This window comes from Salmo salar, chromosome 12, assembly GCF_965601325.2.
Source record: "Salmo salar chromosome 12, fSalSal1, whole genome shotgun sequence".
Taxonomy (NCBI): Eukaryota; Metazoa; Chordata; class Actinopteri; order Salmoniformes; family Salmonidae; genus Salmo; species Salmo salar.
The window spans coordinates 388,037-402,035 of record NC_138302.1 but is presented as its reverse complement, the minus strand read 5'-3'; positions in this window follow the sequence as shown (position 1 = coordinate 402,035).

Here is a 13,999-nt window from a genome sequence, read left to right as displayed (position 1 = left end):
CATAGACACTACACCCCTACCTACTGTTTATTATCTATGCACTACACCCCTACCTACTGTTTATTATCTATGCACTACACCCCTACCTACTGTTTATCATCTATGCACTACACCCCTACCTACTGTTTATAATCTATGCATAGTCACTACACCCCTACCTACTGTTTATAATCTATGCATAGTCACTACACCCCTACCTACTGTTTATTATATATGCATAGTCACTACACCCCTACCTACTGTTTATTATCTATGCATGTCACTACACCCCTACCTACTGTTTATTATCTATGCATAGTCACTACACTCCTACCTACTGTTTATTATCTATGCATAGTCACTACACGCCTACCTACTGTTTATTATCTATGCATAGTCACTACACGCCTACCTACTGTTTATTATCTATGCACTACACCCCTACCTACTGTTTATTATCTATGCACTACACCCCTACCTACTGTTTATTATCTATGCACTACACCCCTACCTACTGTTTATTATCTATGCACTACACCCCTACCTACTGTTTATTATCTATGCACTACACCCCTACCTACTGTTTATTATCTATGCACTACACCCCTACCTACTGTTTATTATCTATGCACTACACCCCTACCTACTGTTTATTATCTATGCACTACACCCCTACCTACTGTTTATTATCTATGCACTACACCCCTACCTACTGTTTATTATCTATGCACTACACCCCTACCTACTGTTTATTATCTATGCACTACACCCCTACCTACTGTTTTATCTATGCACTACACCCCTACCTACTGTTTATTATCTATGCACTACACCCCTACCTACTGTTTATTATCTATGCACTACACCCCTACCTACTGTTTATTATCTATGCACTACACCCCTACCTACTGTTTATAATCTATGCACTACACCCCTACCTACTGTTTATAATCTATGCATAGTCACTACACCCCTACCTACTGTTTATTATATATGCATAGTCACTACACCCCTACCTACTGTTTATTATCTATGCATGTCACTACACCCCTACCTACTGTTTATTATCTATGCATAGTCACTACACTCCTACCTACTGTTTATTATCTATGCATAGTCACTACACGCCTACCTACTGTTTATTATCTATGCATAGTCACTACACGCCTACCTACTGTTTATTATCTATGCATAGTCACTACACGCCTACCTACTGTTTATTATCTATGCACTACACCCCTACCTACTGTTTATTATCTATGCACTACACCCCTACCTACTGTTTATTATCTATGCACTACACCCCTACCTACTGTTTATTATCTATGCACTACACCCCTACCTACTGTTTATTATCTATGCACTACACCCCTACCTACTGTTTATTATCTATGCACTACACCCCTACCTACTGTTTATTATCTATGCACTACACCCCTACCTACTGTTTATTATCTATGCACTACACCCCTACCTACTGTTTATTATCTATGCACTACACCCCTACCTACTGTTTATTATCTATGCACTACACCCCTACCTACTGTTTATTATCTATGCACTACACCCCTACCTACTGTTTTATCTATGCACTACACCCCTACCTACTGTTTATTATCTATGCACTACACCCCTACCTACTGTTTATTATCTATGCACTACACCCCTACCTACTGTTTATTATGTATGCATAGTCACTACACCCCTTCCTACTGTTTATTATCTATGCATAGTCACATCACCCAAAACCTACTGTTTATTATCTATGCATAGTCACTACACCCCTACCTACTGTTTACTATCTATGCACTACACCCCTACCTACTGTTTTTATCTATGCATAGTCACTACACCCCTACCTACTGTTTATTATCTATGCACTACACCCCTACCTACTGTTTATTATCTATGCATAGTCACTACACCCCTACCTACTGTTTATTATCTATGCACTACACCCCTACCTACTGTTTATTGTCTATCCACTACACCCCTACCTACTGTTTATTATCTACGCACTACACCACTACCTACTGTTTATTATCTATGCATAGTCACTCCACCCCTACCTACTGTTTATTATCTATGCATAGTCACTCCACCCCTACCTACTGTTTATTATCTATTCATAGTCACTACACCACTACCTACTGTTTATTATCTATGCATAGTCACTACACACCTACATACTGTTTATTATCTATGCACTACACCCCTACCTACTGTTTATTATCTATGCACTACACCCCTACCTACTGTTTATTATCTATGCACTACACCCCTACCTACTGTTTATTATCTATGCATAGTCACTACACCCCTACCTACTGTTTATTATCTATGCATAGTCACTACACCCCTTCCTACTGTTTATTATCTATGCATAGTCACTACACCCCTACCTACTGTTTACTATCTATGCACTACACCCCTACCTACTGTTTTTATCTATGCATAGTCACTACACCCCTACCTACTGTTTATTATCAATGCATAGTCACTACACCCCTACCTACTGTTTATTATCTATGCACTACACCCCTACCTACTGTTTATTATGTATGCATAGACACTACACCCCTACCTACTGTTTATTATCTATGCACTACACCCCTACCTACTGTTTATTATCTATGCACTACACCTCTACCTACTGTTTATCATCTATGCACTACACCCCTACCTACTGTTTATAATCTATGCATAGTCACTACACCCCTACCTACTGTTTATTATATATGCATAGTCACTACACCCCTACCTACTGTTTATTATCTATGCATGTCACTACACCCCTACCTACTGTTTATTATCTATGCATAGTCACTACACTCCTACCTACTGTTTATTATCTATGCATAGTCACTACACCCCTACCTACTGTTTATTATCTATGCACTACACCCCTACCTACTGTTTATTATCTATGCACTACAACCCTACCTACTGTTTATTATCTATGCATAGTCACTACACCCCTACCTACTGTTTATTATCTATGCATAGTCACTACACTCCTACCTACTGTTTATTATCTATGCATAGTCACTACACCCCTACCTACTGTTTATTATCTATGCACTACACCCCTACCTACTGTTTATTATCTATGCACTACACCCCTACCTACTGTTTATTATCTATGCACTACACCCCTACCTACTGTTTATTATCTATGCATAGTCACTACACCCCTACCTACTGTTTATTATCTATGCATAGTCACTACACCCCTACCTACTGTTTATTATCTATGCATAGTCACTACACCCCTACCTACTGTTTATTATCTATGCATAGTCACTACACTCCTACCTACTGTTTATTATGTATGCATAGACACTACACCCCTACCTACTGTTTATTATGTATGCATAGACACTACACCCCTACCTACTGTTTATTATCTATGCACTACACCCCTACCTACTGTTTATTATCTATGCACTACACCCCTACCTACTGTTTATCATCTATGCACTACACCCCTACCTACTGTTTATAATCTATGCATAGTCACTACACCCCTACCTACTGTTTATTATATATGCATAGTCACTACACCCCTACCTACTGTTTATTATCTATGCATGTCACTACACCCCTACCTACTGTTTATTATCTATGCATAGTCACTACACTCCTACCTACTGTTTATTATCTATGCATAGTCACTACACGCCTACCTACTGTTTATTATCTATGCACTACACCCCTACCTACTGTTTATTATCTATGCACTACACCCCTACCTACTGTTTATTATCTATGCACTACACCCCTACCTACTGTTTATTATCTATGCACTACACCCCTACCTACTGTTTATTATCTATGCACTACACCCCTACCTACTGTTTATTATCTATGCACTACACCCCTACCTACTGTTTATTATCTATGCACTACACCCCTACCTACTGTTTATTATCTATGCACTACACCCCTACCTACTGTTTTATCTATGCACTACACCCCTACCTACTGTTTATTATCTATGCACTACACCCCTACCTACTGTTTATTATGTATGCATAGTCACTACACCCCTTCCTACTGTTTATTATCTATGCATAGTCACTACACCCCTTCCTACTGTTTATTATCTATGCATAGTCACATCACCCAAAACCTACTGTTTATTATCTATGCATAGTCACTACACCCCTACCTACTGTTTACTATCTATGCACTACACCCCTACCTACTGTTTTTATCTATGCATAGTCACTACACCCCTACCTACTGTTTATTATCAATGCATAGTCACTACACCCCTACCTACTGTTTATTATCTATGCACTACACCCCTACCTACTGTTTATTATCTATGCATAGTCACTACACCCCTACCTACTGTTTATTATCTATGCACTACACCCCTACCTACTGTTTATTGTCTATCCACTACACCCCTACCTACTGTTTATTATCTACGCACTACACCACTACCTACTGTTTATTATCTATGCATAGTCACTCCACCCCTACCTACTGTTTATTATCTATGCATAGTCACTCCACCCCTACCTACTGTTTATTATCTATTCATAGTCACTACACCACTACCTACTGTTTATTATCTATGCATAGTCACTACACACCTACATACTGTTTATTATCTATGCACTACACCCCTACCTACTGTTTATTATCTATGCACTACACCCCTACCTACTGTTTATTATCTATGCACTACACCCCTACCTACTGTTTATTATCTATGCATAGTCACTACACCCCTACCTACTGTTTATTATCTATGCATAGTCACTACACCCCTTCCTACTGTTTATTATCTATGCATAGTCACTACACCCCTACCTACTGTTTACTATCTATGCACTACACCCCTACCTACTGTTTTTATCTATGCATAGTCACTACACCCCTACCTACTGTTTATTATCTATGCATAGTCACTATACACCTTCCTACTGTTTATTATCTATGCATAGTCACTACACCCCTACCTACTGTTTATTATCTATGCATAGTCACTACACCCCTACCTACTGTTTATTATCTATGCATAGTCACTACACCCCTACCTACTGTTTATTATCTATGCATAGTCACTACACCCCTACCTACTGTTTATTATCTATGCACTACACCCCTACCTACTGTTTATTATCTACGCACTACACCCCTACCTACTGTTTATTATGTATGCATAGACACTACACCCCTACCTACTGTTTATTATCTATGCATAGTCACTACACCCCTACCTACTGTTTATTATCTATGCATAGTCACTACACCCCTACCTACTGTTTATTATCTATGCATAATCACTACACCCCTACCTACTGTTTATTATCTATGCATAGTCACTACACCCCTACCTACTGTTTATTATCTTTGCACTACACCCCTACCTACTGTTTATTATCTATGCACTACACCCCTACCTACTGTTTATTATCTATGCACTACACCCCTACCTACTGTTTATTATCTATGCATAGTCACTACACCCCTACCTACTGTTTATTATCTATGCATAGTCACTACACCCCATTCCAACTGTTTATTATCTATGCATAGTCACTACACCCCTACCTACTGTTTATTATCTATGCATAGTCACTACACCCCTACCTACTGTTTATTATCTATGCATAGTCACTACACCCCTACCTACTGTTTATTATCTATGCACTACACCCCTACCTACTGTTTATTATCTATGCACTACACCCCTACCTACTGTTTATCATCTATGCACTACACCCCTACCTACTGTTTATTATGTATGCATAGTCACTACACCCCTACCTACTGTTTATTATATATGCATAGTCACTACACCCCTACCTACTGTTTATTATCTATGCATGTCACTACACCCCTACCTACTGTTTATTATCTATGCATAGTCACTACACTCCTACCTACTGTTTATTATCTATGCATAGTCACTACACCCCTACCTACTGTTTATTATCTATGCACTACACCCCTACCTACTGTTTATTATCTATGCACTACACCCCTACCTACTGTTTATTATCTATGCACTACACCCCTACCTACTGTTTATTATCTATGCATAGTCACTACACCCCTTCCTACTGTTTATTATCTATGCATAGTCACTACACCCCTACCTATTGTTTCTTATCTATGCATAGTCAATACACCCCTACCTACTGTTTATTATCTATGCATAGTCACTATACACCTTCCTACTGTTTATTATCTATGCATAGTCACTACACCCCTACCTACTGTTTATTATCTATGCATAGTCACTACACCCCTACCTACTGTTTATTATCTATGCACTACACCCCTACCTACTGTTTATTATCTATGCATAGTCACTACACCCCTACCTACTGTTTATTATCTATGCATAGTCACTACACCCCTACCTACTGTTTATTATCTATGCACTACACCCCTACCTACTGTTTATTATCTATGCACTACACCCCTACCTACTGTTTATTATCTATGCACTACACCCCTACCTACTGTTTATTATCTATGCACTACACCCCTACCTACTGTTTATTATCTATGCACTACACCCCTACCTACTGTTTATTATCTATGCATAGTCACTACACCCCATTCCAACTGTTTATTATCTATGCATAGTCACTACACCCCTACCTACTGTTTATTATCTATGCATAGTCACTACACCCCTACCTACTGTTTATTATCTATGCATAGTCACTACACCCCTACCTACTGTTTATTATCTATGCACTACACCCCTACCTACTGTTTATTATCTATGCACTACACCCCTACCTACTGTTTATCATCTATGCACTACACCCCTACCTACTGTTTATTATGTATGCATAGTCACTACACCCCTACCTACTGTTTATTATATATGCATAGTCACTACACCCCTACCTACTGTTTATTATCTATGCATGTCACTACACCCCTACCTACTGTTTATTATCTATGCATAGTCACTACACTCCTACCTACTGTTTATTATCTATGCATAGTCACTACACCCCTACCTACTGTTTATTATCTATGCACTACACCCCTACCTACTGTTTATTATCTATGCACTACACCCCTACCTACTGTTTATTATCTATGCACTACACCCCTACCTACTGTTTATTATCTATGCATAGTCACTACACCCCTTCCTACTGTTTATTATCTATGCATAGTCACTACACCCCTACCTATTGTTTCTTATCTATGCATAGTCAATACACCCCTACCTACTGTTTATTATCTATGCATAGTCACTATACACCTTCCTACTGTTTATTATCTATGCATAGTCACTACACCCCTACCTACTGTTTATTATCTATGCACTACACCCCTACCTACTGTTTATTATCTATGCACTACACCCCTACCTACTGTTTATTATCTATGCACTACACCCCTACCTACTGTTTATTATCTATGCACTACACCCCTACCTACTGTTTATTATCTATGCACTACACCCCTACCTACTGTTTATTATCTATGCACTACACCCCTACCTACTGTTTATTATCTATGCACTACACCCCTACCTACTGTTTATTATCTATGCACTACACCCCTACCTACTGTTTATTATCTATGCACTACACCCCTACCTACTGTTTATTATCTATGCACTACACCCCTACCTACTGTTTATTATCTATGCACTACACCCCTACCTACTGTTTATTATCTATGCATAGTCACTACACCCCTTCCTACTGTTTATTATCTATGCATAGTCACTACACCCCTACCTACTGTTTATTATCTATGCATAGTCACTACACCCCTACCTACTGTTTATTATCTATGCACTACACCCCTACCTACTGTTTATTATCTATGCATAGTCACTACACCCCTACCTACTGTTTATTATCTATGCACTACACCCCTACCTACTGTTTATTATCTACGCACTACACCACTACCTACTGTTTATTATCTATGCATAGTCACTCCACCCCTACCTACTGTTTATTATCTATTCATAGTCACTACACCACTACCTACTGTTTATTATCTATGCATAGTCACTACACACCTACATACTGTTTATTATCTATGCACTACACCCCTACCTACTGTTTATTATCTATGCACTACACCCCTACCTACTGTTTATTATCTATGCACTACACCCCTACCTACTGTTTATTATCTATGCATAGTCACTACACCCCTACCTACTGTTTATTATCTATGCACTACACCCCTACCTACTGTTTATTATCTACGCACTACACCACTACCTACTGTTTATTATCTATGCATAGTCACTCCACCCCTACCTACTGTTTATTATCTATTCATAGTCACTACACCACTACCTACTGTTTATTATCTATGCATAGTCACTACACACCTACATACTGTTTATTATCTATGCACTACACCCCTACCTACTGTTTATTATCTATGCACTACACCCCTACCTACTGTTTATTATCTATGCACTACACCCCTACCTACTGTTTATTATCTATGCATAGTCACTACACCCCTACCTACTGTTTATTATCTATGCATAGTCACTACACCCCTTCCTACTGTTTATTATCTATGCACTACACCCCTACCTACTGTTTATTATGTATGCATAGACACTACACCCCTACCTACTGTTTATTATCTATGCACTACACCCCTACCTACTGTTTATTATCTATGCACTACACCTCTACCTATTGTTTATCATCTATGCACTACACCCCTACCTACTGTTTATAATCTATGCATAGTCACTACACCCCTACCTACTGTTTATTATATATGCATAGTCACTACACCCCTACCTACTGTTTATTATCTATGCATGTCACTACACCCCTACCTACTGTTTATTATCTATGCATAGTCACTACACTCCTACCTACTGTTTATTATCTATGCATAGTCACTACACCCCTACCTACTGTTTATTATCTATGCATAGTCACTACACCCCTACCTACTGTTTATTATCTATGCACTACACCCCTACCTACTGTTTATTATCTATGCACTACACCCCTACCTACTGTTTATCATCTATGCACTACACCCCTACCTACTGTTTATTATGTATGCATAGTCACTACACCCCTACCTACTGTTTATTATATATGCATAGTCACTACACCCCTACCTACTGTTTATTATCTATGCATGTCACTACACCCCTACCTACTGTTTATTATCTATGCATAGTCACTACACTCCTACCTACTGTTTATTATCTATGCATAGTCACTACACCCCTACCTACTGTTTATTATCTATGCACTACACCCCTACCTACTGTTTATTATCTATGCACTACACCCCTACCTACTGTTTATTATCTATGCACTACACCCCTACCTACTGTTTATTATCTATGCATAGTCACTACACCCCTTCCTAATGTTTATTATCTATGCATAGTCACTACACCCCTACCTATTGTTTCTTATCTATGCATAGTCAATACACCCCTACCTACTGTTTATTATCTATGCATAGTCACTATACACCTTCCTACTGTTTATTATCTATGCATAGTCACTACACCCCTACCTACTGTTTATTATCTATGCATAGTCACTACACCCCTACCTACTGTTTATTATCTATGCACTACACCCCTACCTACTGTTTATTATCTATGCACTACACCCCTACCTACTGTTTATTATCTATGCACTACACCCCTACCTACTGTTTATTATCTATGCACTACACCCCTACCTACTGTTTATTATCTATGCACTACACCCCTACCTACTGTTTATTATCTATGCACTACACCCCTACCTACTGTTTATTATCTATGCACTACACCCCTACCTACTGTTTATTATCTATGCACTACACCCCTACCTACTGTTTATTATCTATGCACTACACCCCTACCTACTGTTTATTATCTATGCACTACACCCCTACCTACTGTTTATTATCTATGCACTACACCCCTACCTACTGTTTATTATCTATGCATAGTCACTACACCCCTTCCTACTGTTTATTATCTATGCATAGTCACTACACCCCTACCTACTGTTTATTATCTATGCACTACACCCCTACCTACTGTTTATTATCTATGCATAGTCACTACACCCCTACCTACTGTTTATTATCTATGCACTACACCCCTACCTACTGTTTATTATCTACGCACTACACCACTACCTACTGTTTATTATCTATGCATAGTCACTCCACCCCTACCTACTGTTTATTATCTATTCATAGTCACTAGACCACTACCTACTGTTTATTATCTATGCATAGTCACTACACACCTACATACTGTTTATTATCTATGCACTACACCCCTACCTACTGTTTATTATCTATGCACTACACCCCTACCTACTGTTTATTATCTATGCACTACACCCCTACCTACTGTTTATTATCTATGCATAGTCACTACACCCCTACCTACTGTTTATTATCTATGCACTACACCCCTACCTACTGTTTATTATCTACGCACTACACCACTACCTACTGTTTATTATCTATGCATAGTCACTCCACCCCTACCTACTGTTTATTATCTATTCATAGTCACTACACCACTACCTACTGTTTATTATCTATGCATAGTCACTACACACCTACATACTGTTTATTATCTATGCATAGTCACTACACCCCTTCCTACTGTTTATTATCTATGCATAGTCACTACACCCCTACCTACTGTTTACTATCTATGCACTACACCCCTACCTACTGTTTTTATCTATGCATAGTCACTACACCCCTACCTACTGTTTATTATCAATGCATAGTCACTACACCCCTACCTACTGTTTATTATCTATGCACTACACCCCTACCTACTGTTTATTATGTATGCATAGACACTACACCCCTACCTACTGTTTATTATCTATGCACTACACCCCTACCTACTGTTTATTATCTATGCACTACACCTCTACCTATTGTTTATCATCTATGCACTACACCCCTACCTACTGTTTATAATCTATGCATAGTCACTACACCCCTACCTACTGTTTATTATATATGCATAGTCACTACACCCCTACCTACTGTTTATTATCTATGCATGTCACTACACCCCTACCTACTGTTTATTATCTATGCATAGTCACTACACTCCTACCTACTGTTTATTATCTATGCATAGTCACTACACCCCTACCTACTGTTTATTATCTATGCACTACACCCCTACCTACTGTTTATTATCTATGCACTACAACCCTACCTACTGTTTATTATCTATGCATAGTCACTACACCCCTACCTACTGTTTATTATCTATGCATAGTCACTACACCCCTTCCTACTGTTTATTATCTATGCATAGTCACTACACCTCTACCTATTGTTTCTTATCTATGCATAGTCACTACACCCCTACCTACTGTTTATTATCTATGCACTACACCCCTACCTACTGTTTATTATCTACGCACTACACCACTACCTACTGTTTATTATCTATGCATAGTCACTCCACCCCTACCTACTGTTTATTATCTATTCATAGTCACTACACCACTACCTACTGTTTATTATCTATGCATAGTCACTACACACCTACATACTGTTTATTATCTATGCACTACACCCCTACCTACTGTTTATTATCTATGCACTACACCCCTACCTACTGTTTATTATCTATGCACTACACCCCTACCTACTGTTTATTATCTATGCACTACACCCCTACCTACTGTTTATTATCTATGCATAGTCACTACACCCCTTCCTACTGTTTATTATCTATGCATAGTCACTACACCCCTACCTACTGTTTATTATCAATGCATAGTCACTACACCCCTACCTACTGTTTATTATCTATGCACTACACCCCTACCTACTGTTTATTATCTACGCACTACACCACTACCTACTGTTTATTATCTATGCATAGTCACTCCACCCCTACCTACTGTTTATTATCTATTCATAGTCACTACACCACTACCTACTGTTTATTATCTATGCATAGTCACTACACACCTACATACTGTTTATTATCTATGCACTACACCCCTACCTACTGTTTATTATCTATGCACTACACCCCTACCTACTGTTTATTATCTATGCACTACACCCCTACCTACTGTTTATTATCTATGCATAGTCACTACACCCCTACCTACTGTTTATTATCTATGCATAGTCACTACACCCCTTCCTACTGTTTATTATCTATGCATAGTCACTACACCCCTACCTACTGTTTACTATCTATGCACTACACCCCTACCTACTGTTTTTATCTATGCATAGTCACTACACCCCTACCTACTGTTTATTATCAATGCATAGTCACTACACCCCTACCTACTGTTTATTATCTATGCACTACACCCCTACCTACTGTTTATTATGTATGCATAGACACTACACCCCTACCTACTGTTTATTATCTATGCACTACACCCCTACCTACTGTTTATTATCTATGCACTACACCTCTACCTACTGTTTATCATCTATGCACTACACCCCTACCTACTGTTTATAATCTATGCATAGTCACTACACCCCTACCTACTGTTTATTATATATGCATAGTCACTACACCCCTACCTACTGTTTATTATCTATGCATGTCACTACACCCCTACCTACTGTTTATTATCTATGCATAGTCACTACACCCCTTCCTACTGTTTATTATCTATGCATAGTCACTACACCTCTACCTATTGTTTCTTATCTATGCATAGTCACTACACCCCTACCTACTGTTTATTATCTATGCACTACACCCCTACCTACTGTTTTTATCTATGCATAGTCACTACACCCCTACCTACTGTTTATTATCAATGCATAGTCACTACACCCCTACCTACTGTTTATTATCTATGCACTACACCCCTACCTACTGTTTATTATCTATGCATAGTCACTACACCCCTACCTACTGTTTATTATCTATGCACTACACCCCTACCTACTGTTTATTGTCTATGCACTACACCCCTACCTACTGTTTATTATCTACGCACTACACCCCTACCTACTGTTTATTATGTATGCATAGACACTACACCCCTACCTACTGTTTATTATCTATGCATAGTCACTACACCCCTACCTACTGTTTATTATCTATGCATAGTCACTACACCCCTACCTACTGTTTATTATCTATGCATAATCACTACACCCCTACCTACTGTTTATTATCTATGCATAGTCACTACACCCCTACCTACTGTTTATTATCTTTGCACTACACCCCTACCTACTGTTTATTATCTATGCACTACACCCCTACCTACTGTTTATTATCTATGCACTACACCCCTACCTACTGTTTATTATCTATGCATAGTCACTACACCCCTACCTACTGTTTATTATCTATGCATAGTCACTACACCCCATTCCAACTGTTTATTATCTATGCATAGTCACTACACCCCTACCTACTGTTTATTATCTATGCATAGTCACTACACCCCTACCTACAGTTTATTATCTATGCATAGTCACTACACCCCTTCCTACTGTTTATTATCTATGCATAGTCACTACACCCCTACCTACTGTTTACTATCTATGCACTACACCCCTACCTACTGTTTATTATGTATGCATAGACACTACACCCCTACCTACTTTTTATTATCTATGCACTACACCCGTACCTACTGTTTATTATCTATGCACTACACCCCTACCTACTGTTTATCATCTATGCACTACACCCCTACCTACTGTTTATAATCTATGCATAGTCACTACACCCCTACCTACTGTTTATTATATATGCATAGTCACTACACCCCTACCTACTGTTTATTATCTATGCATAGTCACTACACCCCTTCCTACTGTTTATTATCTATGCATAGTCACTACACCCAAAACCTACTGTTTATTATCTATGCATAGTCACTACACCCCTATCTACTGTTTACTATCTATGCACTACACCCCTACCTACTGTTTTTATCTATGCATAGTCACTACACCCCTACCTACTGTTTATTATCTATGCATAGTCACTACACCCCTACCTACAGTTTATTATCTATGTACTACACCCCTACCTACTGTT